Source organism: Vidua chalybeata, chromosome 10, assembly GCF_026979565.1.
Source record: "Vidua chalybeata isolate OUT-0048 chromosome 10, bVidCha1 merged haplotype, whole genome shotgun sequence".
NCBI classification, from domain to species: domain Eukaryota; kingdom Metazoa; phylum Chordata; class Aves; order Passeriformes; family Viduidae; genus Vidua; species Vidua chalybeata.
Genome location: NC_071539.1, coordinates 20,961,012 through 20,987,853, shown reverse-complemented (window position 1 = coordinate 20,987,853; position 26,842 = coordinate 20,961,012). Strand labels below are relative to the sequence as shown.

General features: G+C 47.7%; 1 long non-coding RNA gene across 1 annotated transcript; it reads right to left on the bottom strand.

The window, feature by feature from the left end:
- Nucleotides 1-24,874: 24,874 nt before the first annotated feature.
- On the bottom strand, nucleotides 24,875-26,517 carry LOC128793192 (uncharacterized). Its single transcript, XR_008432679.1, has 3 exons — nucleotides 26,042-26,517; nucleotides 25,805-25,851; nucleotides 24,875-24,983 (listed from the first exon to the last, which is right to left on the bottom strand). It is a non-coding gene; the product is annotated as an uncharacterized LOC128793192 (long non-coding RNA).
- Nucleotides 26,518-26,842: the final 325 nt, after the last annotated feature.

Genomic DNA, 26,842 nt, shown 5'->3' with positions numbered 1-26,842 from the left:
GAAGGGTGCCTGCTCCTCTGCTTTTCTTTGCCTTTGTCTGCTGCTCGCATTAGAGTGGAGTTATTTTGAGCCCGGCTTTTCGGAAGCCTTGTACTGAGCCTTGTTGGGATGTGTTTAATGGCTGGGTCTGGCTGTGCTGAGGGAGCTCAGGAGGAGCCTGGGACAGGCTGGGAGGTGAAGGATTGGTATTACCAACAAGGAACAAGCAGAGACAGCCTGGCAATTCCCATGGGCATCGTGCTCCAGAGCACGCTACTTCCTCTAAGATCCCCCACGGGAGATGCCTCTGCTTTCCCGGGTCCAGGTCTTGTGCTGTCCTCAATGTCCCTCGTCCGGGATGACAACGAGCTCTGTCCTTCTGTCCCAGCCCCTCCAAGCAACAACAAACAGGCTGCAGGTCCCCTGGGTGCTGCTCCTGTTATATCCTGAGCTGGAAGAGGTCCATGAGGATCATCCCGCTCCTGGCCCTGCACAGACACCCCAACAATCCCACCCTGGGCATCCCTGAGGGCATTGTCTGAATGCTCCTGGAGCTCTGGCAGCCTCGGGGCTGTGCCCATTCCCTGGGGAGCCTGGGCAGTGCCCAGCACCCTCTGGGGGAAGGAACTTTTCCCAATATCCAACCCTAACACAGCTCCAGCTGTTTCCTTGGGACCCGTCCCTGGTCACACAGAGCAGAGATTGGAGCTGCCCCTCAGGAGGAGCTGCAGATCAAGGTGAGGCCTGACCTCCATCTTCTCTTCTCCAGCTGAACAAGACAAAAGGGCTCATCCTCTCCTCATATGGCTGCCCCTGGAGACTCTCTACCATCTTCATGTCCCTCCTTTGGACACTCTCCAAAGATTTACGTCCTTCTGATATTGTGGCACCCAAACCTGCCCCAGCACTCGAGGTGAGGCCACCCCAGCCCAGAGCAGAGTGGGACAATCCCCTCCCTGGCCTGGCTGGCAATTCCTGATGCCCCCCAGGACAGGGATGTCCTTCCTGGTTCCAGGGCACTCCTGACTCAGATCTAACTGGCCATGGACCAGGACCCTCAGGTCCCTTCCCACAGTGGCTCTCCAGCCCCTCCTTGCCCCCTCTGTATTTCCAGGGTAGCCTAGTCCCAGGAGCAGGATCCAGCATTTGTCTCTGTTGGTGACTGCCCAGCTGTCTCACTTGCCCAGGTCTCTCTGCAGGGCCTCTCTGCTTTCCAGGGTGTCAACAGCTCCTCCTGGTTCAGTGCCAGAGGTGAATATCCTCAGCATATCCCTTAGGTACCACTGCCCCTCCCTGGCTTCAAGGTCAGGGTTCAGGACACCCAGGAGAGCATTCAGTGATTGTTTGCATCCATATCTCAACCCATACCCAAAAAAAAACCTCAGAAGAGGAGCTTGAGATGAGGTGGGAGAGAAGAAATTTCTTGATACAAATGGTCCCGTTAATGGATGTCTCAGCCTTGGGCTCGTTTGTTGTCCTGGAGCTCCTTCAATTGCATCATTTTTCTTGCAAATTGTGACTAATTTGCAAAAGAACTTCCTTGGGCTCGTTCTCTTTTTACTACTTTCTTATTTTCTTTAAAAATTCCAGAGCAATAATTTACTTAACAGGACCCGATGCAGATGGTGCATTTTGTCTGGGATCTTGGCACTGGCTGTGGGCAGGAGGAATCTCATATTTTCATGTCAGCTCCCCTCCTGAGCCTTGTTTATCAGGGGGCTCCTGAAGTGACAGGCACAATAGGGCTGTTTGTACTCCAAATTATCGGCAGGGAAGGTGGCACAGACCTGGCAATGAGCAGAGAGGCAATAAATTCCCTTCCAAAGAAAGCTCCACCCCAGCCCTCGAAGCCGCCCCCAGCAGCACTCTGAAAGGTGATGGTTTTTCAGTGCAACCTGGAAAAAGGCAGGGATTAAAATGCTGTTTGACAGCACTGTCATCGATGCCTTGCCACAGGAACCACACTGTGCCACCTAGGAAGTGTCACCGAGTGGTCCCCAGATCGAGTGATATTATTTGTGACGTTCCAGCTGGGGAGGAGAAACCCAGGCTGGACCTGCTTTAAAGCATGGATTGAGTGAAGCCAGACAAGCGTGGTGGGAGTGAAATATCCACAGATCTGTGTTCCACTCTGCATAAAACCCAACAGGGGGTCAGTTCCTGCCCTGACATTCCGGTGTGGCTCCCACTCCTGCTCACCTCTCCATGCTTCTCTCTTGGCTGTGCAAGGAGCTGCAGGAACTCTGGCTTGGAGCTGGTGCTTGTCCAGGCTCTGAGCTCCAAGGACTCAGAGAAACATTTAGGTTGGAAAAGCCCTCTGAGATCATCCACAGTCAGAATCAAGGCTGACGTCTTGGGGCATCATTTCCCTATGCCCTTGCCTGGCCCAAAGGGGAGACCTGGAGACCAACAGACAGAGCCTTACCCCACCTGGGTGATCTACCCAAAAATCTCTGGGATGTTCAGGCTCACACACAAGAACTGATCTCCTAAATGCAAAGGGTGGGGAGGTGCAGGGGACTATAAAACCTCCTGACCCACTGGGGTCTCCAGCTCCCCACTGGGGAAAATGAAAAATGGAAAACAAAAAATGGTGAAACCATCTCTACCCCAGAAGAGAGGGCTCTAGGTTCAGACCCAGCGTCAAGTAAAATAATTCTGCCAAAAAAATAAAATACTGCCTTTGACTCTCTAATAGATGGAGATTGGCTTCATCTGTCTTCTCTAATACATATTCCCTTGTTTACTAGTCTCAAAAATATTCCTGGGAAAACAGGCCTGGACAAAAGGTAACATAAAGAGATGCTAAAAACGCAACACGGCTCTGAAGGACAACCATTCCCAAGCCACATCACTGGCATGTGTCAGACAGTCACATTTCTGCCCAACTCCAAGCCTGTGTCACATCTAAATCAAGAGGAAAGCAATAAGATTTGGATGAAAATGCCGATTTCTGAGACAGAAATGCAGCTTTTGGAATCAGCAGAATTATCCACAAGCAAATCCCCTTTTTATTGCAACAGAAACCTGTAGGAAAATGAGTAGTTTTGTAGGGATCAAATGAAATAATTTCAGTGTTCAGATCTCCATGGTGCCCCTGATGAGTGAGACAATGAAGATCTGCAAAAGCTGAACTTTTTCTTCATTTTCTTTGGATTTTTTTTTGTTGTTGTTGTTGTTGTCAAGGCAAACGTTTTTGTTAGCGAGGTCTGTGAAATGAAGAAGAATCCTCTAAGCTCAGGAGCTGTTACACTTTGGAGTGCTCAACCTGCCCCAGCCCCGGCAGAGATGGTGATTTCATGCAATTATTATCCCCCACGCCACACAGGCACGAGCGCCCAGCCTGGGAGCAGAACAGCAAACTCATCATGCCCTATTTAGCAAAATGTTCAGTGCCAACGTGAAATTCTGACCCTCACTTTTTATTAAAAGGATTATATCTTAAAGCAAACTATTTCAGTCCTTCACTAGCTTCTCCCTGGGAAAACTTTCAAGACAATTTTCAGGACCGTGGCAGGATCAAGATGAAACAGTTCTGCCTTTCCATCTTATTTCTTCCAGCTCAGATCCGTTCCTTCCTCCGGTGTGTCCTACCTCGTGGTGTAAGCCTCGATTTGCAGAGGAAGCATCCTTTCCTATGAGCTCATCTTGCTTTTAAATGAATGTGGGAATTTAAATAGCTTTGGGGATAGTTCTGTAGTGGGGATGGACTCAAACACGGAGCTGGGAGGTCTCCACCAGGTGGAAGGTCACCTGCACAGCTTGGGGAGCCAGAAAAACCTCTCCAAGGCCAGTGGTGCTGGGAAGGCAATTTTACCCCAGCTTGGGTTTGTGTCCGTTCTGGTTAATCATAAAAATATACTGTTCCTATTGTATAGGATTGCATATGGATGTAGCAGGGAAGGGCGGGGGGGCCTCATGTTGGGGTAGATTTGATAGAACAGCTTTGTGTCAAATGAATAGGTAGGTTTATTATAGACTTCCCTTGCTCCAAGCTTCAGATGAGAGAAATCCTATAATCCCGCCCTGCTTTAATACTGGATTAATGTGGATTTGTTAATAAAATGCTAGTGAAATCGAGAATAATTTGTAATTAACTCAAACTTCTACTCCCTGCATCATTTTGAATATTTTTTAATAGAGATGAGGGACAGTTTCTGTGGCTGCACGCACTTCAACAGAGCAGGGCGAGTGGGAATCCTACAGGAAAAGCCCAGAAACCACTGCACCAACTGGAGTTCATGGCAGAGGAAACTACTCAGACAATGCAGCACACCAGCCACAGCTCTGCTGACCTCAGAAACCAAATTCTGTCACCAAGGGCTGCTCAGATCCAAGGTGTTAACGCTTCTGGGGGTAAAAGCCAAACCATTAACCCCGAAACAAGGAGTGCACAAGCACAAGAGTAACAACAAGCAAGTGTCATGTGAACAGTGCAGGAACCACTGAGCAGGTGTGGCAGATGGAGAAGCGCAGCATTAACACTGCCCAGTGGTACCCGCTCAAAGCATAGAAAGACCTTGCTCTGCGAAGATGGATTTCGGACAAGACCCTTTTCTGATCTAAAATCAGAAACTGAGGATTTGTCCCAACAGCTGGAGTGGGAGGCCATCCGTCTCCAAATCCTGCCTCTTGCAATGGTTCAAAAATGAACTACAATGACTCATTTGTTCAAAGATGAACATGCCATGAGGTAGGAGAAAGGTAGAAGAGTGAGACATGGAAAAGGCTATTTAACCCTGGATAATTTGGAAACTTCCCAATCATTGACCCTCTTCTTGCATCAGGCTCACTTACAGTTGGGTCAGTTCTGAAAAACCCCAGGAGAGCAGCGTCTGTCCTTCATCATCCTCAGCTCTGGGGACAGCCAGCTGCCAGCAGTGGATAACAAAAATAAAGAGGACTTTTATCCTCTAGGTGAAGTCTTTTAAAGGACTCCTAACCTATAGTGAGAACTTGGTGCTCAAGGGAGGATTTGTTTCATCTTGGGCTCTGTCTCTCTATTTCTTCCCTGGCTATTTTTTTTTCAGTCTGGGCACATTTTACAGCCCAGCAGGTATGTTTTAAGGGGAATGATGTGCTGTGCAAATAGTAATACCCCTGAGCCCCTTCCCCACTCAGTTTATAAACTCCTGGCCAGCTGGCCTGCCACTTTGGGCACTGCCTCACTTCAATTAAGTCCTTACCCTGTTCCAGATGCTATTTGAATGAGTTTGCTCCTCTTTAGGGGAGAGTCCATTGAACTTTGTGTGTCTTTCTTTAAGCTGTTGAGAAAGGTCTGTATTTCAGTGGTGAGCCCGCTGTGACATTCCTTGTTGGTCTCCTAAACTGCTTGGAGCTTGAACTGGTAAGGAAATACCGACCAATCCTAAAAGACCATGCGTGTTCCAGCTTGTCCACAGGGCCTGGCTGAGATCCTTCTGCCCCAGGCTTTGCTGCAAAATTCCCCTGGGGATCCCAGAGGACACTGTTAGATGTCCATTGTTAGATACCACACTGGTCTGTACAGCTGCCTCCATCATTCCAAGGCCTTTCACCAATTCTCTGCTATTAATTGGTGACATCAAAACCTGAAGTTTTTACCACATGGGAACAAGATGCCTTGAGAAACCGTACCCCGTGTTCAGACCTGCATACACCCATCAACTATTCAGAAAGGTCAAAAAGTCCTCGACTTTTTAATTCTGGACCTTGTCAGGACCTGAAGTGGATAGAAACCATTCTGTCAAGTGCTGTAGAGCTCTCTCCTCCTCGGGGAACTTGAGAACAAACCACTTGGCACCCAGCTGATCTCTGCTTTCATTTCTGTCCCTGGCAACTCATTGTGCCTTGAGGTTAAATGAGGTATTTGTGTCTCTCGAGTCCATCTGCAGTCTCACCATTTAATTTGGACCATTCTTCTATTCACCTTTGTTGTCTGCATTCTTCATACTTTTGTTATATGCTGGGTTGGGGTTTTATTCCCTTTTCCCTTCTGGCCCGTGGATGGAAATCTTTGTTTAAAACTACAGTGTGAAAGATTTGGAGTTTGGATAGTATAGTGAGTGTCAGAAGTGCTCCCTCTCGAAAAGAGAGACTTTGTATAGCGAGACCTCAATAACCTTTTATTAGACCGACAGCTGGAAGAAGTGGACAAGTGTTCAGGAGTATGAGCCCCTTTGTACCTCTCCAAAATTCACATTCTCTTTAGAACGCCTTGCTTGAAACAGCATTTACACAAAACCCCCTCACTCTGCTGAGAGACAATTTCACAAAATCACAGAGTTATTTAGTTTGGAAGAGCTCTCAAAGATCTTCGAGTCAAACCATTCTCACCGCAGTGCCAAGCCCAGGACGAAACTTTCTCCCCAAGTGCCATATCCACATGGCTTTTGAATCCCTCCAGGGATGGGGATTCCACTACTGACCTGGGCAGCTGTGCCAGGGCTGGAGAGTGCTTTTGGGGAAGAAATTTTTCCTGATATCCAACCTGAACCTCCCCTGGCACAGCTTGAGGCTGTTTCCCCTTGTCCTGTCCCTTGTTCCCTGAGATCAGAGCCCAACCCCCACCTTGACAGAAGTGGGTCCACAGGGAAATGGTGGAGTCACCACCCCCAGAACTGTTCAAGAAATGAGTAGATGTGGCACTTCACGATAAGGTTTAATGGTGGGGTTCAGTTGAGGGTTGTGCTTGATGATCTTGGAGGTCTTCTTCCACCTTAAGGATTCTGTGATCCTGTTCCTGAGACATTCCTCCTTTATCCAAAGGTCGCTCCATCCACTGCCAGAAGGACAACATTTCTTTAAGAGACTCCTTTGGAATCTCAGATAATATTCCCCACTCCAGGCTCTTGGAATGTGCGCTGCAGCTTGATGATGCTTGTTCTCCTGTTTGCCAAACACATCTGATTCCTGTGTGGATCTGAAGGAAAACCAGTGCAGGCTGAGTTCACAAAAGCTCTGCAAACCAGAAAAAAAGGCAAATTATTTTCTATATCTCTATCATGGCTTCTCTTATTCATGTCGACTCTAAATTATGTGGCCATGATCTTTCTAATCTCTCTTTGCATGGGCGTCTTTCCATGCCCTTAATCATTTCCTTTGCCCTCCCCTAGACCTTTCCCGTGTCTGCATTCCGAGGCAGGGAGGTCGGAATGGGGAACATTATTCCGAGTGAATGTGTATCATACAGTTCTGTAATTCCATTATTCCATTACAGCGTTTTCAGTATTATTCCCTCTTTTTGAATACAGCCTGGCATTTTTTCCTTAGTTTTCTGGATCACCAACACATTTTGAGATTGCACTGAACTCTTGGCAGAGGCAACCAGGATTTGTAAAAACTATGTGCAATTGTTGTAGTTTTGGTTTTTATTTTATGTATTTTTTCATGAAGATTCTTTACTTGGGGCCTGATTTCCAAGAAATGAATTCTCAGTACTAAAACGGGTGGGTCCCTTCCCAATTGTTCTTACTGATCTCTCTGCTATGGGATGGGAGAAGTTCAGACACTTTTGCAGATTTCCTCCTCTCACTCTGAAAGACTTGGTCTGCTTTAAGATTTTCTGAGGCAATTTAAAGTTGGAGCCACCCTACTCTTTGGCATTCCTTTGACTGCCTGGGGCAAAGTGATTTGGAGGAGGTTTCTATGGGTGATGAAACAGGCAGGTGAGAAGCCAAATGACATTAAAAATCACTATTCTAAACCCAAAATTCTCTCCTGTAATTATTGTCAACATAAACTGAGTCATTCCCATTTTATAGCAGCCTGAGGAAAAACTCTTTCCTGAAGGAAGGGTGCAGGGAAGGAGTCATCCAGGGGGAGGTTTGCTTTGTTTAACCTCTAAGGCTGTCTTCTCTTCTTCTCCAGGATAGGAGAGGAAAAATTCAGCTGGCATCTTCAGCTTCTCTTCCCTATTATGTGCTGAGAATAAAACAGCTGGGGGTGGATGTGAGAAGGAGCTCAGGGAAAAGAAAATCTGAGCTTCCATGAGCTCCAGGAAGCCCTCTGCCCTCCCAGCCATGTAACCAGTGGCTCTGAGGAGGCACTGGACATTTCAGGAGGCTCTCAGTGAGGTTTTAATGCCCTTAAATGCACGGAAAGAGAGGGATCATGGAACCACTGAATCACTAAGGTTGGAAAAGACCTCCCAGATCATGGAATCCAATCCGTGCCTGCTCCCCACCTTGTCATCCTGACCAGAGCACTGAGTGTCACGTCCAATTGTTTCTTGAACACTTCTGGGGATGGGGACTCCACCACCTCCTTGGGCCTGTTTCAATTGCCTGACTGCCCTTTCCATGAAGAATTTCTTCCTGCTGCCCAACCTGAACCTCCCCTGGCACAGCTTGAGGCTGTTTCCTCTTGTCCTGAGAAATGATATTCGACGCCTTCATGGCTCAAACTCAAGGGCCAGCTTTTCAGGCACATGTGAGAGTTTTCATTTGCTCAGGTCCAGGATTCATCAAGAGTTTGCAGTTCTTATGATCTTAATTTTCTTGCAGTTGAGAAGACAGACACCTACAGCAGGGCTTTGGGTAGCTGCAAAAAAAACCAAATCCAAATATCTTCAGCATGAAAGATGCCTTGTGGTTTGTGGTGGGGACCAATCAGATCTCCTGCTCCAGCCTCCATGGGAGGGGATTCCCAGGGCTGGCTGTGGAGGTTCAGGGACATGAGTCAAATCTCACATGAACACTGAAATCAGTAAAATTGGCATGGAAGAAATGTATTCCTGGGATTGCAACATCTCTGAGCTGACAGGTTGAAGAACTTGAAGATGCTGGTGTGCAGAACAGATCTGATTTGGTGACAGGGGCAGGAGGGCACCCCAGTGGAATTGGCTGCCTTGGGACATCCCCTTCCAGGTCCTGCCCAGGCTGTTGGGGAGCGTTTCGTTCATCCCAAGTCCTGCTGCTTCAAAGGCTGAGCCTCTGAACAGGCAATGACTTTGTCTCCTGGGTCTAACGATCAAGAGACTCAACATTCAATTAGGCAAAGCTCCCAGGAGGGTCTGACCAGTCTGCAATGCTATAGGAGGAGTCCTTAGGACCTTAGATCAGACCATCAACCCGACCAATTAATGCTAACTACTGGCCTTGTTAATTGTGATGGAGCTCCCCAAGGGGACCAGGACTAAATGAGCAATACATATCAAAGAGGAACTGAAAAGCCATTATGTATTATTGTCTCTTTGTTGATTGGAGGAGGATGTGATGAACTAGGTACTAATTACATTAAAAAACACTGTATTCTAAACCAATCTCTCCTCTAATTAATGTCAACATAAACTGAGTCATTCCCGTTTTACCGCAGACGAAGCCTTTAAGTTACCGCGGGTAACACAGACAGGGCAGCTCTGGGATGAGCACTATTGACATATTTTGGCCAGGGAGACGGAAATTTCCAGTCCCAAAGCTCTGAACAGAGGTGCAGGTAAGATCAGGGTCCCTCAGCAGCATTCCATGGAGTCCCACGTCATCCCACACTGTCCCTGTGCCCGCAGACGCTCCCGCGTACGCCCGTTGCACAAAGCCATTTTTCCTCAGCACCAGGAATGTTCCCCTTTCCACTTAAATGACTTTTTCCCCCTCTGATTCATTTTTACTTTATTTTATTTTATTTTTTTTATTTATTTCCCTTCTGTATCCTTTTCAATCTGGAAAGTGACTTGGCCTCTCTTCCCCCCATCTATTTTCCTCCTGCCACTATTCAGTTTAGGCATGAAACACAGAACTAGATTGAAAGCATTCAATGGCCATTCAATCGGAGAAGAAAAGAGCCCCTCAGAGCTTTATTAGATATGAAGATCCACAATAAAAATCAATTTCTGCCTCTTTATGCAGTTTAAATGACAAAGCACCCACCCATTCTGCAGCCTTTGTGCCCAGGAAATGTAATTCAGTGCCGGAGCCAGGCCCAGAACAGCCCGGACTCGCTGACCTGCGCCGGCAGATTCCGATATGATACAGCCCTTCCAGATAATGACAGCCACTTCATCTCCCCGCAGGAAAGAGAAACTTATCTGATATCTTGGAGGGTTAAAAGGCTATGTGGGCAGCATTTTTAATAGCACTCTAAATCAGCATCTTAAAAACACCTCTGCTTTTTTTTTTTTCCAGCACCCTGTTCCCCACTTTTTCCACTCATTCGTTGGAAACTCCAGCTGAGATCTTGTACAGTCTTTGGGAAGAGTCCTTCCTGGATGCCTGGCTGGAAGTGAGCGCATTAAAGTGCAGACTTGACTGCAAACATTCCCTCCATTGATGTGACATGCAGGAATTTGATTAGGGAGTGTCTGCGGCTCCTGGGATGAGTGAGGGCTGTGCAGGGCTGTGGGGCAGAGCTGTCAGATCCCACAGCTGAGGTGTTCTGGGCAGGGAATGAGCAGCATCTGGCCTGTCAAGCTGCGTTGGGAGTGAGTTAGGTTGGAAATCAGGGAAAAGGTTCTTCCTTCAGAGAGCACTGGGGCACTGCCCAGGCTCCCCAGGGAATGGGCACAGCCCCAAGGCTGCCAGAGCTCCAGGAGAGTTTGGACAATGCTCTCAGGGATGCACAGGCTGGGATTGTTGGGGTGTCTGTGCAGGGCCAGGAGCTGGAGTTTGATCCTTGTGTGTCCCTTCCAGCTTGGGATATTCTGCAATCCCATTGTCATCCCCATGGTTTTCCTTAAATCACTATTGCAGTAGCTTTTTCCCTATGGCAAAGATTGCTTTTTGTTTGAATTCCAGTAAAACCTTGGCCTAAGTTATGTTTAAAAGCAATGGATTCCTTGGGGACAAAAAGGAACCCTGTGTGCAAGTGCTTTTTGAATTATTTTTGAGCAATTTTTCCCCTGTATATTCTGGGAAAAGTTCAGCAGAACTGTCGAATCAAAATTCTCTGTTGTCTGTATTCTATGGGATGGAATATATTTGATGTATGTTCCATACCAAATATATATACTCTATGTACTATATAAATTAATGTATTTTTTATGCTCTATGCCATATATATAATAACTATAGTACCTTTTTACTTACATAGAATTTTTATACTGACAATCCTGTTGACTCCAACACTCACAGGCTTTGTAAGTCACACTTGTTTTATCAAAAATTAAAGTAGGGGATGAAAACACAGAAGAAAAATGAAGTTATGACAATCCCATAAGGTCCTGCTTGTTCACTTGAAGCAGGAAACCCTTCTACTCTATGTCCCAAACCCCCTTATTTTTCCATGTTTTAAGAATTCCTGTGTAGATAACACCACTGAATGATGTCACAGTGGAAACGAAAAGCTTTGATCTGTCTCAGATGAGTCTGAATCCTTCAGCGATTGACTTCAAAACTTTGCTTTTGTTTGTTTGTTTGAGGAGGAGTTCTGGATGCTGGAGTGAATCCGTGTCCTCCATCGCTCACGTCTTTCAGCATCTCTGGCCAAAACTCCTCCCTGTGTAGCACAGAGTATTTGGAGTGAATTGTAATTCTGGCTATTCCCCCTTGGCCTCATGGCAGCTTTATCTTAATGAAGATGTGCTGTGTGCCTTTTCCAAAGCTTCTGGGCTGCCCCGGGATAACAGTTTTAAGTAGGAGGAATGTGTTCAGTGGAATCTGTGGGTTTTTAGCTGTAGTTTTATTTTTAAAGTGTTTCAATGTGTTCACAAAATAACTCGGTGACTTTCTCACCCTGGAAGTGTATCTGTGTGTGTTCCCCTGGGAAGCACTGCCTTTCCAGCCAGTGGATGGGCCCCAAACCTGCTGGGAGCCACTGCTTGGTCCTGTGTCTGGAGCACCCGGAGCCTCTGACCACTGAGGACGTGTTTTGTGAGAAAGGTAAGGCTGTGAAACCACCGTGTCCCCAAAAGCAGATGCCTCAGATAGACTAGGACACAAACCATCCATGTCAGACAGATCCAATTCCTGAATAAAAAGCTGGGGGCTTCCCAGAGGTTGGTGAGCAGTTCCCTGGCTCAGCATGGAGAAGCATCACCAGTCCTGGTGGGAGTACATCCCTTTCCTTTTCAGGATGTTCTGAGACCTTCTTGGGTCCCTCCAAAAAAAAGGCCCACATGTCTAGATGTGACAGTGGCTCATCCCAGACAGCTGAATTATTGTGGAAGTGGCACTGCTGGGTGTACAGTCCTTGTCCAGCTACCCAGGGATGCCAATTAGCTGTGCACAACGTGGAAGAGGAGAGACGTGTTATTAAGGGTTTTCCATTTAGAGGAGGACCTGGAAATCCCAGTGCTGTGACCATATCATTTAGTGATTCCTATCTCTGCAGATGTTATCTCCTGGAGCTCTCCCTGCAGCACTTGGCAACCCAAAGCATCTGTGCTGAGAAATTGTGAAGTAAGGAAATAAGGAGGACGAAACCACAACAGCTTTATCAGGGGACAAAAGACAGCTGTGCACTCCCTGTGGGGTGTCACCTTGGAGCCCCAGGAGATATGCCAGAGGCTGTCTGAGGAATGCTGGAACCCATAATCATTCATTTCTTCATCCAGCTGTATGAGGTGGGGAAAAGCCTCTCTAAGATTCACATGAACCAAGAGAAGTTCCAGCATTGCTGAGCCAGGACAACCTTGTGACAGTTTGTTGGGGGACGGGCAGGAATAGTGTGGGCAGATGTGGCACGGGGAACTTCCAGGATGCGGGATCAATCAAAAGGATGGAGCACTGAGAACCAGGATTCCAGCTGAGCAAGGGCCAGAGTCAGGATGTGCTGCTCCAGACCTGAGGGAAGAAGATGGAGGATGTCCAAGGACACAAGAAATGCAGGACACACAGGCCTGGGGCACAGGTGTTCTCCTGGCTTGTGGCCAGGGAAGGAGGGAAAGCCAAGCATGGTGGGATGTCTGAGGAATGGTGTTTCCACTTCCAGAGAAGGAAGTGTTGATGTGTCTGTGCTCTGCACTGCAGATTCCAGAACTGAGGAACCTCCCAATTCTCCCCTTGTTAGGGAAAGATTGGCTCCTCAGGAACCATGGCTGGCTAAGGGAAACATGTCCCACACATGAGGCAGAAAGAGCTTGGCTTGGTTTCTCCCATAAAAGGGAAACTGAGGAAATATTCAGGAAATCTATTGGGGGATTAGAAGTGAGGGAGAGGAAGGGGTTGCTCCCAGCAAAGCACAGCGTTGGCGACCAAGGAAATGAAACAAAACAGCCATGAGTAAATCCAGGCAGGAAATCAGTGACCATGAGAAGATCCCCACTCTGGAAAAGCCTCTCAAAAAGGCTGAAAACTTATGGAAGGAAAAAAAAGCGATGGAAACAGAGATTATTAAAGGGATATAATGAAGAGATGCCAACTTAGTGGATGGAAAGGGTTCCTTTCAACCCCACATTCCTGTGTCACAAAGGCCAAGGAAAGTAAAACAAGGCTCTTTCTTTTGCATATGTATATATATAAATGTACACTAAGAGTGTTTTGGCAGATGGATTATCATCAATATAATCAAGGTCAGAGCCATCACACACTCCCAGCCCTGGAATGCTACGGTGACAGAAAGCTGGCAGTGAAGTTGAAGAGGGTCCCATTTTTTTTCTTAGCAGACTTTTCTCACATTTGTCATCTGTCACCAGTTCAAAACCTGCTGGGAACCCATAGCAATAAACAAAAACAGACCTGTGGGTAAATGGTGTGGTTGGGAGCGATTATGGGTGCAGGTACAGCTGGATTTGGCAGAGCCAGGGATCTGGCGCAGCCATGGAAATATTTTCCAGTCACAGCTTGCTCACAAAAGCCACAGGAGAGGGATACACACGGACTGCAAGGAAAGGCTGGGAGCAGTTTGCCTGCTCTCCTCCATAGGTTGAGCATGCTGTAAACTCTTCTTGCTGCTGCCAAAGAGAGAATCCCAGAGAGAGCCGTGCCTCAGCATTCCCAACCTGCAGAGTGATGGGCAAGGCTGGATGCCAGGAGTGGCAGGTACCAGGGAAAAGATTTGCCTGAAAGCAACACAGCTTTGTAGGCAGCTCTCTGTGCCCAGCAGAACACCACAACACACCCAAAGGGGTGAAGTTGCTTGGGGCATTGGCACATAAATTGATGTCAAAAGATAAACTGGGGGATAATAAGGAAAATAACACAGGATGGCAACTGTCTACACATGGCATCAAGCAAAGGGTCAGACACAGTGAGAATAAATTCACCAGGCTCCTAAAAGAGTAAGGACACTGTGGCAAAGGCTTGGAAGTAAGGGAATAATCACTTGACGAAGAAGAGGGCAAGCTGCTTCACCTCCTTGACCCTCAAGTCACTAAGAGCTAATAAGTCACAGTGCAAACCCGACAGCAGCAATGAAGCTGCAGTTTATTGACAGTGTCATTAACAGCTCACAAATGTTTGGTCTGGGGGTCACTGGCTGACCCTGTGCTTAGACACATGATCCAGTGACTGTCAGGAACATCCCAGCATCCTGGAGACCTCTGCGCTCTGTGAGCGGGGACAGGACCCCAGGGAACAGCTGGAGCTGTGTCAGGGGAGTTTAGGTTGGATATCAGGAAAGGTTCTTCCCCCAGAGGGTGCTGGGCACTGCCCAGGCTCCCCAGGGAATGGGCACAGCCCCGAGGCTGCCAGAGCTCCAGGAGAGTTTGGACAATGCACTCAGGGATGCCCAGGGTGGGATTGTTGGGGTGTCTGTGCAGGGCCAGGGGTTGGACTGGATGATCCTTGGGGTCCCTTCCAGCTGGGATATTCTGTGCTACTGTGATCCTCCAGCTGTGTGCTCCTCTATTTGTCTCATAATGTGCATGTCTGATCTCCAGGAGAAGAAGGATTCCTGGTACTCATAACCAGAGAGATCTGGACAAATCCCTTCTGCTCTTTGTGTGGGACCAACCCTTCCAAATATAAGAAAAAATAGCACAGACTGATGGTGGCACTTCCAAAGTTGTTTCAGATCCAGCCACACATTACTGAGCAAAAATGAAAGCACAGCAGGGTGTTCACCTGATGAAGGGCAGATCTTTTTTCCAGTGGTAGCCTTGAGGCTTTGTTTGGTGAAGAGCCAAAGGCAGGCTGGAAGGCAGCCAGGTCTGGTTCAACCAAACCCACTGTTCAGAAATACGCCCAGCAAATTCTGCTTTCTGCTCTTGCTGCCTCATGTCCCACGAGCTGTCTTGTCTCTGCTTGGCTCCTGGTCCTACTCTTCCTCCCAAACCCTCCAGGCTTGAGCCCAGAAATCCCATACATTGTATGACAGGCTCAATCCATCCTGGCTCCGTGCCCCTGGCCCCATCCCAGGACCAGTCATCTGGCAGAGAATCCCGGTAGAAGACAGTGACTCAGCCTTGTATAAACCAGAAAAAGGCACAGGCAGTGAGTGACAGAGCAACAGGAAAGACATGGAAGCATCAGGATTGACTCAAAATCCCAGATGGGGGTCCTAAGGAACATCAGGTTTATAACTTGAACTGCATGTGGTGCTTTTCCAGGAAACAGAAGAGCTGGGTAATGCCTTAAGAGCATGGAAGGAGTTGCAGAGTATCTTAGGGCACATGGGAAATCAGAGAATCATGGAATGGTCTGGGTCAAAAGGTATGTTAAAATCATCCAGTCCCACCCCCTGCCATGGGCAGGGACACATTCCACTATCCCAGGTTGCTTCAAGCCCTGTCCAACCTGGCCTTGGACACTTCCAGGGATCCAGGGGCAGCCACAGCTGCTCTGGGCACCCTGTGCCAGGGCATCTCCATCCTCACAGGGAAAAATTTCTTCCTAATATCCCATCTAACCCTGCTCTCTGGCATTGGAATGTCATTCCCCCTTGCCCTGGCACTCCAGGCCCTCTCTTTCCTGTTGACTCCTTCAGGCTGCAATTTGGTCAATCAAGAGCCTTCTCTTCTCTGAAGAGAGAGCTGGCGAGAAGAGAAGAGGCTGAACAATCCCAGCTGTGCCAGCCTTTCCTCCCAGCAGAGCTGCTCCATCCCTCTGCTCACCCTGGTGCCTCCTCTGGACTCTCTCCAGCAGCTCCAGCTCCTTCCTGTGCTGGGCCCAGGGCTGGGGCAGCTCTGCAGGTGGGGTCTCACCTGAGCAGGGCAGAGGGGCAGAATCCCAATCCCTTTCCTGCTGCCCACGCTGGGATCAGCCCAGCACAGGGGCATTTCTGGCATGGGGCCTGGCCAGCCCTCACCACCTGCACCCCCAAGTCCTTCTCCAGGGGCTGCTCTTCATCAATCCAGCGTGACCTTCTCACATAATTTCTTTCAGCTTGTTTATCAAAGATTGCAGTTTTTCCTCGGCTTTTGGCGCTCATCCTTAGCCGGGCAGGTATTTTTGTGCAGATGTTTCAAAGAATATTAGATTAAAATGAGCAGGATGCTTGTGCTATTGTGCTGGAAATTGGTTGAGCCAGGTCCTCATCTGGTGTCCTTGCTGTGCAGACCAGGAGCAGGTCAAGAGCTGGCCCGTCATTACTGGTGACGTCTATTGCAGATCCGATCCCAAAATACAATGGAGTAGTCTTTGCCTTTTTTTTTTTTTTCAATGCGAGCAGTGCCTGAGATTTTACTTCCTTTGAGAAGATTTATAAAAACAACTGTTAGAACAAATCTATTCTTCTTCCTGGGGTTTTAACTCTAACTTGGAGGGATCTAAAAATGATAAGAATTGTCTGATAAAAATAAAAAGGAACAAGAAAGAAGCAACTAATCAGTTTCAAACAGGGGTATCTGTCTAGAACAGAAGAAATTTAAAGATTAATGGATCTTAGGAGCAGATCTCCCTGGCAGGCTGGCTGCAGAGATGGGGAACCCAAAACTTATACAAAGGGATTGAAGCAAATGCAGAGAAAATGCTGTTGACTTAATTATTCTCAAACTGATGTTCAAGTGTTAAAAACCCTTTGAACTGAGGCAAGAGCAGAATTTGGCTGGGTGAGGTGTTTGTCCATCCAGCTCCAAGAGTTTGAGATCTTTCTGATCTTCCCTGGTCTGTGGGTCCAAACCCAACAACCCATTGGGGTTTTATTTTATTGTGCTGGATTGGGCTGGGGTAATTTCCTTCAGAGTAGCTGTGTTTGTCATGCTCAGTGTGGAAAGCTGGGGGCAAAAGCAAGAAGAGAGGGCCTTGGGAGTGATGTGTTGGTGGTTAATGTTGGCCAAAATGCCTTTATTTTAAAGAAACGCGTGAGTCGGGTCCTGCTTTTCCAAGAGCCACACCAGGAATCTTCTTAATGTGGTCTGTGTTTGAAACAAACCAGAATGAAGAGGATGAATTCAGGTAAATGACGGGTCATTTACGGTGTTTATGCATGTGCACAGCTCCTGAGGCTGCTCCAATGGGATTTCTGGGTGCAGGTTTTCCCCAGACCCCATGGGGTGTAGGATCAGGAAAGAGGGAAGGCTGGTGAGCAAGGCAGAGCTGCCCAAACCTGGTTCAAGTGTGGAGTCCAGCAGAGATGGGGACAATGTCAGCCAGATTTTTGGCTGCCACAAATCCAGCAGAGCTCCATTGGCCTGGATTTGTACAAGAGAGGAGCTGGATAACAGCTGAATGGCTTTGCTTGTGCTTTCAAAGACCTGTCAGATGAAAATGGGAGTCAAACTGCACAATTCTCCAGGTCTGAGGCATTTTTTCTCCAGGTTTGGGTTAGCCCTACTTGCAAACACAGGCTGAAGCATCCCCAAAATTTGGCTTCTGAGTCAGCACACAGAGACACCTCCAGTCCTGTCCTGGGCTGAATCCAGACCTCTGCACCTCATCCTGGGACATGCAGATTTACATGTGCTCTTCCTCCTGTAAATGAGTTTTCTAATATCCTCATCTCCCCTCCCCAGGGAAGGAGAAGTGGGGAAGGGTTTATTTATTTAGACCACTTTACTGCCTGATCAGAATTACCCGTCTGAGAGGGGGATTTGAATGGCACCTTATCTGAGGTCTTTCTCCCTCTCTTTAATGCTTGAAATCAGAGGCTTTCTTTATTTATTATATTATTGAAATCAGAGGCATTTCTTTATTTTTTTTAATTACAATGGAAAAATAAAAGGATTTAAGAGGAAAGTTAAAATAAAATTTAAAAAAAAAACTTTAAAAGTACAATGTGAATGAAAAATGATGGTTTTACTCTTTGCCTTAAAGTAAAATAGCCTTTATCTTTTTTCCCCCTTACAACAGCCTCCTCTACCTAGATAATGCATTTGGTTAGATTTATTTGCTCAGCCCAGAAAACTTGACACTAAGGGGATTATTTAGTTTTAGATTCGCTGTAGTCCATAGTAATAGCCAACAGGGAAAGGAATGAAGCAGCGATATTAGCAGGGAGATGGGAGGGGAGGGTGGACGGGGGAGGGGGTGGCAGGGACTGCAGCTAAGCAAAACTGCTTGCATAAACACCATTAAGAAGATTTAGACATTGCTTTTCTTATCATCAGCACTCCTGGAAGAAATAAAAAAAAAAAAAAAAAAAAAAAAAAAAAAAAGAGAGAGAGAGGGAGAGAGAAAGGAGAAAGGAAAAGGGAGAGGCCCTGACTTGCTGTGCATGCGTTTCCATCAAGGTTCAATAGAAAAATAAAACCAGCCCAGGGTCCATGTGTAGCAATTCTGCCGACCTCTCCAAGTTACCCCATCACGCTCCAAAGGAGACATTTGTTCCACGTGTTAAGAGGAGGAAGGAGCAAGTCCAAAGAGGAGGAAACATACAGTTTCCCTGCAAAGACTTGGCCAATTTTATACATATCCATGAGACACATTTATTTTTCTGTAAAACGCTTGAATTTTCTTTGTGCACTTCCAAGGACGGGAGTGTGTGCAGCAGAAGAGGAGGGAGAGGCTCCTGCGAGTTAGAGATCAAACTTCTACAGGCAGAGCACTTGGCAGCCCAACTTTTGGAAACATGTCCCACATTCACCAGCCACTGACTCTGTGAAGGGACACAGCCAGGAGCAGCAACAGAGCACAGGCAGGAGAAGCTCTGGGAACATTTTTGGTCGGCAGAATCATGGACTCACGGAATGGTTTGGGTTGGAAGGGACGTTAAAGATTATCCAGTCCTACCCTTGCCATGGGCAGGGACTCTCCACTACCCCTGGTTGTTCCAAACCCCATCCAACCTGGCCTTGGACACTTCCAAGCATGGGGCAACCCCAGCTCCTCTGTGCCAGGGTCTCACCACCCTTCACAGGGAAGAATTTCTTCTCAATATCCCATCTATCCCTGCCCTCTGGCAGTGGGAAGCCATTCCCCCTTGGCCTGGCACTCCAGGCTCTGGGAAATAGGCTCTCTCCATCTTTTCTGTTGGCTCCTTCAGATACTGGAGGTGACAATTAGATCAATCAGAAACCTTCTCTCCTCCAGGTGAACAATCCCAGCTGTGCCAGCCTCTCCTCCCAGCAGAGCTGCTCCATCCCTCTGCTCACCCTGGTGCCTCCTCTGGACTCTCTGCAGCAGCTCCAGCTCCTTCCTGTGCTGGGCCCAGGGCTGGGGCAGCTCTGCAGGTCTTGGAAAGAAATATGTAGGAATTCCCAAGGGCTAGAAGGACTTTCCATTGGTCTGGATCAAGTCACAGAGCAGAAATTGTCCCTTCAGGGCGCAGGTTCCCCCCCAACAAGCACTTGCTGTGCCCTTCCTCCAGCATGGCACACCCAGACAGGGAAGGAGGGACATCCAGCTGCCCGTCTTGCCTCGGAGCAGGAGCTGAAACTGCTTTTCTCTGGTGCCACCACGACTGGTTGTGACAACTCTAAGCCTGCCAGATGCCTCCACATAGAATTGTGGAATCATGGAATCATTAAGGTAGGAAGAGACCTCCAAGGTCAACAAGTCCAACCATCAAAGAGCCCAACACATGTCAGAAGAGCAGGTACTAAATTAAAGCTTATTCAGTGAGCACGGTGAGGGGGCACAGGAGCAGCTCCTCAACGCCCTGGCCTGCTGTTGAGGACCCTATGAGGACACCAAGGTCCAAGGACTTCCATGTGTGGACATGGTGTGTCCTAGGGGAGGGTTCTTCCCCTCCCTGCTCCTGTTGGAAGGAGGCACAAGCACTCAGCTGCCTCTCCACGAGCTCTTCCACCCTGGTGTAATTCCTGTGTGAAGTGTAGCTGCCAAAGCACCCGAGTCAGCAGATCCCAGCTGCTGAGGCATCCACAGGAAGGGAATGCAGATGTTACTCTTGAAGTTTCAATCCTCTGAATGTTAAAAAAAACCTACAGCACGGTGGAAGAGACAGAAACCTTCCTGCTCCAGGGCACAAAAATCTTCCTGTCACCAGGCATTAGGAGGAAAAGTGTCCTTGGGGGCACTTGGGTTTTTTGCAGCTGCCAAGGGGACTTCCTGTCATAGAATCATGGAATACCAGGATAGTTTGGGTTGGAAGGAACCTTAAACCTCACCCAGTTTCATCCTCTGCCATGGGCAGGACACCTTTCACTATCCCAGGTTACTCCAAGCTCCATTCAACCTGGCCATGGGCACTTCCAGAGATTGGGCATCTTCTTGCCTTTTACTCTCTGAAAACTGCTTTAATCAGTGGGGGCAGGTCAACTGAATTAACTCTTGTATTTAAAGTTAAGAGGTGACTTCTCCACTATTTATCCATCTATCTCTCACCATGGCAAGTACATTATTTGATAATCAGCTTGTGCCTCTCTACTTGGCTTCCAAAGGGAGATTGTAAAGCAGGAAGAAGAAAACTGGGGAGTAGAGGGTGATGTTATTGTGGGACTTGTGATCATTGTGGAAGGGGTGGAAGAGTTTAAACCCAGAGGAAAACACAATTCATTAATCCTTTAACTTCAAGATATAATATCTTTCCCTGTTGATTATGCTCATGAGAACTTCACAGCTCTTGAATCAAAACAAAGGGAACATCTCAATCACTGAATTTCTAATATTCTTGCTATTCCACCCATCATACTCAGTCTCCTTGCCCCTTCCAGATATATAGAAAATTCTGTGACCCAAAGCCAGCTGCTGGCTGGGTAAGGAGAGAAAATCTGCTCCAGATTGTGGGCATCCTCTGTTTTTTGTAACTCACCTCCATCTGGTGGTGCCAGCCATGTCTTGGGGCAGAGGCATTCAGACCTGCTTTGATGAAGGCCTGTCCCTTGCCAGGGTTCACAGAAAGAAAGACAAAAGCAGGAGAGGGTCCCAGGTGCCCAGATGATGCTTGTGACTACCACAGGCTGAGCCTTAAGGAGCAGTCTCAGTCCACTGGTGTCCTCCCTGTGTAAGGGGGACAAGAGCTTCAGCAGTTCTTAAGAAATGCCTGAATCACTCCTTTTCTTCTTCTTTTTTTTTTTTTTCCCTAGAAGCATCACTTCCATCTTGCCTGGGTTGAGCTTCAGCCAGCTGCTTTTCATGCTGGAGCTTATCTCTGGCAGGCACAGTGACACTGTGCGGCAGGGCCTGTTGTGTCTGCCGAGAAGATGCAAAGCTGGGCCCGGCAGCTGACCCGGAACACAAGAGCCCCTGGTCTTTGTTATCTCCTTCCAGCGCCCGAGTTCTGTGCTCTGCTCCAAGATTAGCTGCTCTCCCCCACAACGTGCCATTGTGTGTGTGGGGAATGGGTGATTTCCTTTTTCCAGAGCAGCTGTTTTCTGTCCCCAGACGGTGTTGCTCTATTTCAAGTGAATTTTCTCTGTCTTCTGTAGAGCCTTCAGAGAAGCCCATCCCCGAGCAGTTGATGTATTCAGCTCCTTTCCACCATGACTAAAGCCTTCTGCATCTGCAGCCTGAACTTCTCTCCCTCACCATCAAGAGCTGCGCCTGCTCACAATTTTGTGGTGGCAAACTTGTTATCTCCAAGCACAGAGGAGAATACATAAACTCCCAAAAACCTTGTGGTCCCACTCACTCAGAGCTGTCATCCACCTCATACAGGCTTTTGACTGCAGCCCTGGAATGTGTCAGGGATTTAATGGATGCCATTGCAGCAGATCCCAGAGCGGCCATGCAAGAACACTTAAATTAGCAAGATTTTTGAGTGTAATATAAAAGTCCTGCTGGAGAGATGGGAACAACTCATGTCCTGGTAGTTACCAGGAGGGGAAGACACCAGGAGAGTAAAATCTGGCAAGCAGGTGAGCCTGCCATGTGATTGGGATGTCGTGGTGGTTCAGAGCAGGGCACTGCAGGCAGGTGTTGGCTGCAGCTACAGCCACATCCTGGCTCAGATGGCAGCACACACCTGGACGGCAGCAAAAGGATGGGGCATCCTGCTGGAAGGTGACAAATACCACGGGAGAAGAAAGGTAAATCTGCCCCAACCCACAGCCTACGTGAAATGAGGCTCAAACTGTCTTGTGGACCTTTTTTTTGCTGTGTTCTAGACAACTTACCTGTGTCTTTAGGGTGAGTGGGACCCTCATCAGGACTCCCTGTGTGTCTACTCTACAAACGTGGGACAAGAGACCTAGAAACAGCTTGGGCTGGGAGCCAAGGGCACCTGACTATGGGAGGCTGGTTCTCTCTCCAAAATGAGGAGCACCTCCTCCCAGTACAGACACATATCTGGGTTTTCACACACAGTTTTAGTTCCAGCCCAGAGCTGCACAACAGCTGACCTGGCTTTAGAGATCAATTCCTGTTCCTCTGTTTTAGATAGAGCATCTCCATCCAAGTGGGACTGCAATCCCTCCAGTCCTTGGGCTCTCTCTGTGTAAGGTGGGTTGGCCTTATCAATTTAATAGGGTTTGGTTTTTTTTTTTTTTTTGTGTCAGGGCAGAACCTGTGGCAAGGGCCACACCAGAATTCATGTGGGTACCTCCCTGACTGATTTCCTCTCAGCTGCAGAGCAGCAGCTGGTGGGAAATTAATTGTGTAGCATACATTTACAAGTTAATTGCAGTTTCACTGGAAGGTGGGAAACCTGCGTTTGATAACTGTGAGAAGGAGGCAGCAGAAGGTGCTTTCATTGCCTGCCCCCAGCTCTGGGGTTCTTGTCTCACTGCAGTTATCCCTGTCTGCTACGCAGCAGGTCACGGTCCCATGGTGCTGAGTGAACACAGAGCAAGAGGAGCTGCTGCCTCAGCAAGTGAACAGTGCTCAGCTCTCTCAAGCAGATTTGCTTGTTCCTATATGATTCCAGTCCTAGTTTTTATTTTTTGGGGCTTTCTTGGTAGATTCCATAAGCAGATGTTTCAGCCTGGCTTGAAGCACCCTTGGTAATGAGAGAGGAAATACTCAGCTGGTCTAATTTTCCTCAGAGGTATTGCCTTTTCTTCAAAGGTCTCAGCTTGCTGTTCCACAATTACCTGCCTCTCTTTTTCCTTAGTGAGTGGCCTCAGTCAGTTGTGTTTTTCTTGATGGGCCTCACTGTGCAGGCTCACAGATGTGATGGGGAATGAATGAGTTGAAAGCAGAAGATGTCAACCAATGGGTAAATGACGAGGAGAAGGAATTTAATACTCCGAATCACAGGAAATGAAAGGCAGCTCTGTTCATCTGCAAACAACAAATAACTTGCACTCCAGTAAGCAGTTTGTCTTCTATTCCAGTTCACACCTGCAGCAGGGGCAAGAAGGGAAAGTACTAAACCCCATTATCCTCAGAGTAAGAGATCAGAGGGAGGCAGAAATGAGACAATTTCCATATAGACGAAGCAGCAGAACACAATTTTGGCATGCTTTGACCATCTGCAAGATGCTTCAGAGCTCTGAGGAATGCTGTGAAAGCTGTCAGCTGGGCAGTTGAATGCAGAACTGAGTCAGCCAAGAAAAGGTGAACAAAGCCACGGGGAGAAGCATCAAAGGAGGAAGAAACACCCCTTGCTGGACAGGCACTGCTTTCAAACGCCGCATGCTCCCGGAATTCCAGCAAGGAGAAGGTGTCTGGGAGCCCTGTGGAGGGGCCAGGCTCCATGGGCTCTCATAGGGTTCAAGGCCTTGAGGAAGACCTGGCTGCAGGTGCCTGGCTTTGTTCAGATAATCTGAGTTGCCTGAATCTATGCAGAGCTCCCTGATCCTGAGCCAGCCATCCCCGTTTGGGCTTTGCTTCCCATCTGTCCTGGCTTTTTGAGCCTGTGTTCATCCTTACACTCACGGAAGATCCAGGGGATGCAGAAAGTTGTGAACATGTGAAGCTGAGCATCTGCCACCCATCTAAGACCATTCTCTGGTGGGATCAGGGCATGTGATCCCCAGGCTGGATGGGACTTGGAGCAAGCTGGGATAGTGGAAGGTGTCCCTGCTGTGGCAGGGGAGCTGCAACTGGATGATCTTTAAGGTCTTTTCCAACCCAAACCATTTCATGATTTTATGTTTCTGAGCTGATAATTTGGTAACAACAGGAAGGGAAGTGCCACAAAAATCAGATAGATTCTGATGTATTGTTTTCCTCAAGTATCTTTTTTATTTATGTACTTGTGAAGGACAGAAGCACAGGGGGAAGCGCCAGTTTATGTTTTGGCTTTTAATCTGTGCTTTCATGGATTTTTTTAATGGGTTTTGACTGGACAAATGGTCTTTCCAGAGCACCTGAGTTATTCACATAAGACCACCAGAGTCTGCAAATGGTTGCCATGTTGGCCATACTCAGCTTAGTGGTTGGCATTAAATGGTATTTCATGGAATAAAAAACTGAAAGGTGGAGAGGAAGAACTCTCTTAAGGATGCTTCTCTTGGGATGAAGAGGTATTTCAACATTTCAACTGCCTCTTCAGCTGAAGAGGTGTTTCAGCTGCCAGCATTTCCACCGTCAAATGGTGCCAAGAGTTCCTATCTCCCATGGCCTAAGGGTTGTGCCAGGGCACAGGGAGGTGAAGGACATCTGCCTCCTCACGGCTGTGGGTGTGAACACAGCAGCACACCAGAGTTCCACCCACTCTGCACTTCTGTACAAGCTTTAAAAAGGGATTTTTCTTCCACAGCTCAGAACCCACAAGCCTTCAGCACAACCAGGGTCCTGCCCAGCTCCGTGGTGGGAAGAAGCACCTATTTTTTTTTATTTTCTGAAGAACCACCTATTTTGGTTTCCTTTCAATTCCTTTGATGCCCTCCTGAGGGTTTTTACTGGAAGAGGTGCATCTGATTTTGCAGTCTTGATTTGAACCTCCTTCAGTCACACCTTCCAGCCTGGGAAACATCCAGATGTGCTGCTACTCTGCCAGAAAAGCTGGGAATGCTGATGTTAAAGAGGGATCACAAGATAATTCTTCAAATATATTTTTAATGATAAGGAGCAGTTGCTGCCACATTCTCTGTCTGTTACCTTGGGCAAAACATTTAAACCTCCTGCACCCCAGCTCTTCTGCTGTGAAGCAGGGTAATAACTCTGCTCTCATCGTGGCTATTTCATGCCTGGGGGAACAATAGTCTTTTGCTATTTCTATGCAGAGTGCCTTCCGCCACAATTATTGGCATGGAGACAACAGAGTAAGACAGAGCTGGGCTCTGTGGGCATTTCAGGGTTTTCCCTTGGGGGTCCTGCCTTTTGAGCAGCCCCTCTTAATCCACCTGAGTCAGGTAAGGGCTCTCTGCCGTGCAAGATAGCTACTTCCTAAAATTTGCCTTAGCAATGGTAAAGCAAAAGAGAGGGAAAAAAAATCTGCAAGTAGGCCCCCTTCACCATTTTGCAGCAATGGTTTTAATATTACTAGCTATTGTTCCAGATCTGACAATAATATAAAGTTTAAAGGCGAAAGGGGTGGGCAGAGGGGGCAGAGAAATCAAAGCAGACCATTAGGCTGAATGGTTATCAGGGCGGTTTGCTCCAGGCAAAGAGTTAATCCAGACCTGGGAGAGAGCACTGGTAGTTAAAGCCCTTTAATGGCCTAAGTCCTATGATAATTAGTCCTGCCCTGGAGGTAGCTAAGTGAGCTACTCCAGCCTGAAATGGAGCTCATCCACTGCTGAGGCCATAATCCTCTGTGCACAATGAAAGCTGAACTAATTCACTGAGTAAACACTTTCTCAGTTACTTACACGCTGTCTTCTTTCAGCCTGACACCAAATAGATTCACTTCCAAGAGCTGCAAAGAAAATCAACTTTTTTCCCCCTCTCTTTTTTTTTTTTTTTTTTTTTTTTTTTTAAAAAGCAACTGATCTTAGTTGAAATGCATTTGGATTTCGTATCCAGGGTATAACCTGGGCAGATATCATCTCCAATAGCATTAGCAGATTCCAATAGCAGGGAGCAGAAAGGCATTCCCCAGGTATTACCTGTTCCTTTCTCCTGCCGGTATCCCTGGAAAGCCACATGCTGCAGAAGAGCAGGAAGGTGTGTGAAGCTGGAGAAGCCAGGAGGATTCTCTCAGTCCTTGAGTTCTGTGCCCTCAGCTCCCCCAGAGGCTCAAGGTGGGATGGAGGAAGAGTAAATTGAAGTAGCAGTGAAGGAAACACCAAATATCCTCAACCATGGCACCCATTCTTCCTGCTTTTCCTTCTTTTTGTTTTAAGAGGTGGAATTGTACATACCCAGCGCTATGGCCTCTGGAAAGACATTCCATGAGTGCCTGGTCTTCCCTGGGTGCATTCCCTGTCTCCTTCCATGCCCCCTCCCAGCACTGCTTCCAAACCCACTCTGCTCCGAGACACAGCTCCTGGTGTGCTCCATATCCCACTGGAACACAGGAAAGGGAACCAAGCAGGAATGTGGCGGGGATGGTGGCTCTGCATCCAGGAACCTTCACTGTCCCTCTTGGCTTGAGCTGTCCCTGGCATCTCCTGCTCTGCAATTCACAGAATTCACAGAATCACTGGAAGAGATCATGAAGATCATCGAGTCCAACCCATGCCCCAACACCTCAACTAAACCTTGGTACTGAGTGCCACATCCAGTCTTTTTTTAAACCCATCTAGGGATGGTGGCTCCACCACCTCCCTGGGCAGACAATTCCAGTACTTTATCACCTTTCCTGTAAAAAACTTTTTCCAACCTAAATTTCCCTTGGCGCAGCTTAAGAGTTTGTCCTCTCGTTCTGGTAGTTGCTACTTACAAAAAGAGACCAACCCCCACCTGAC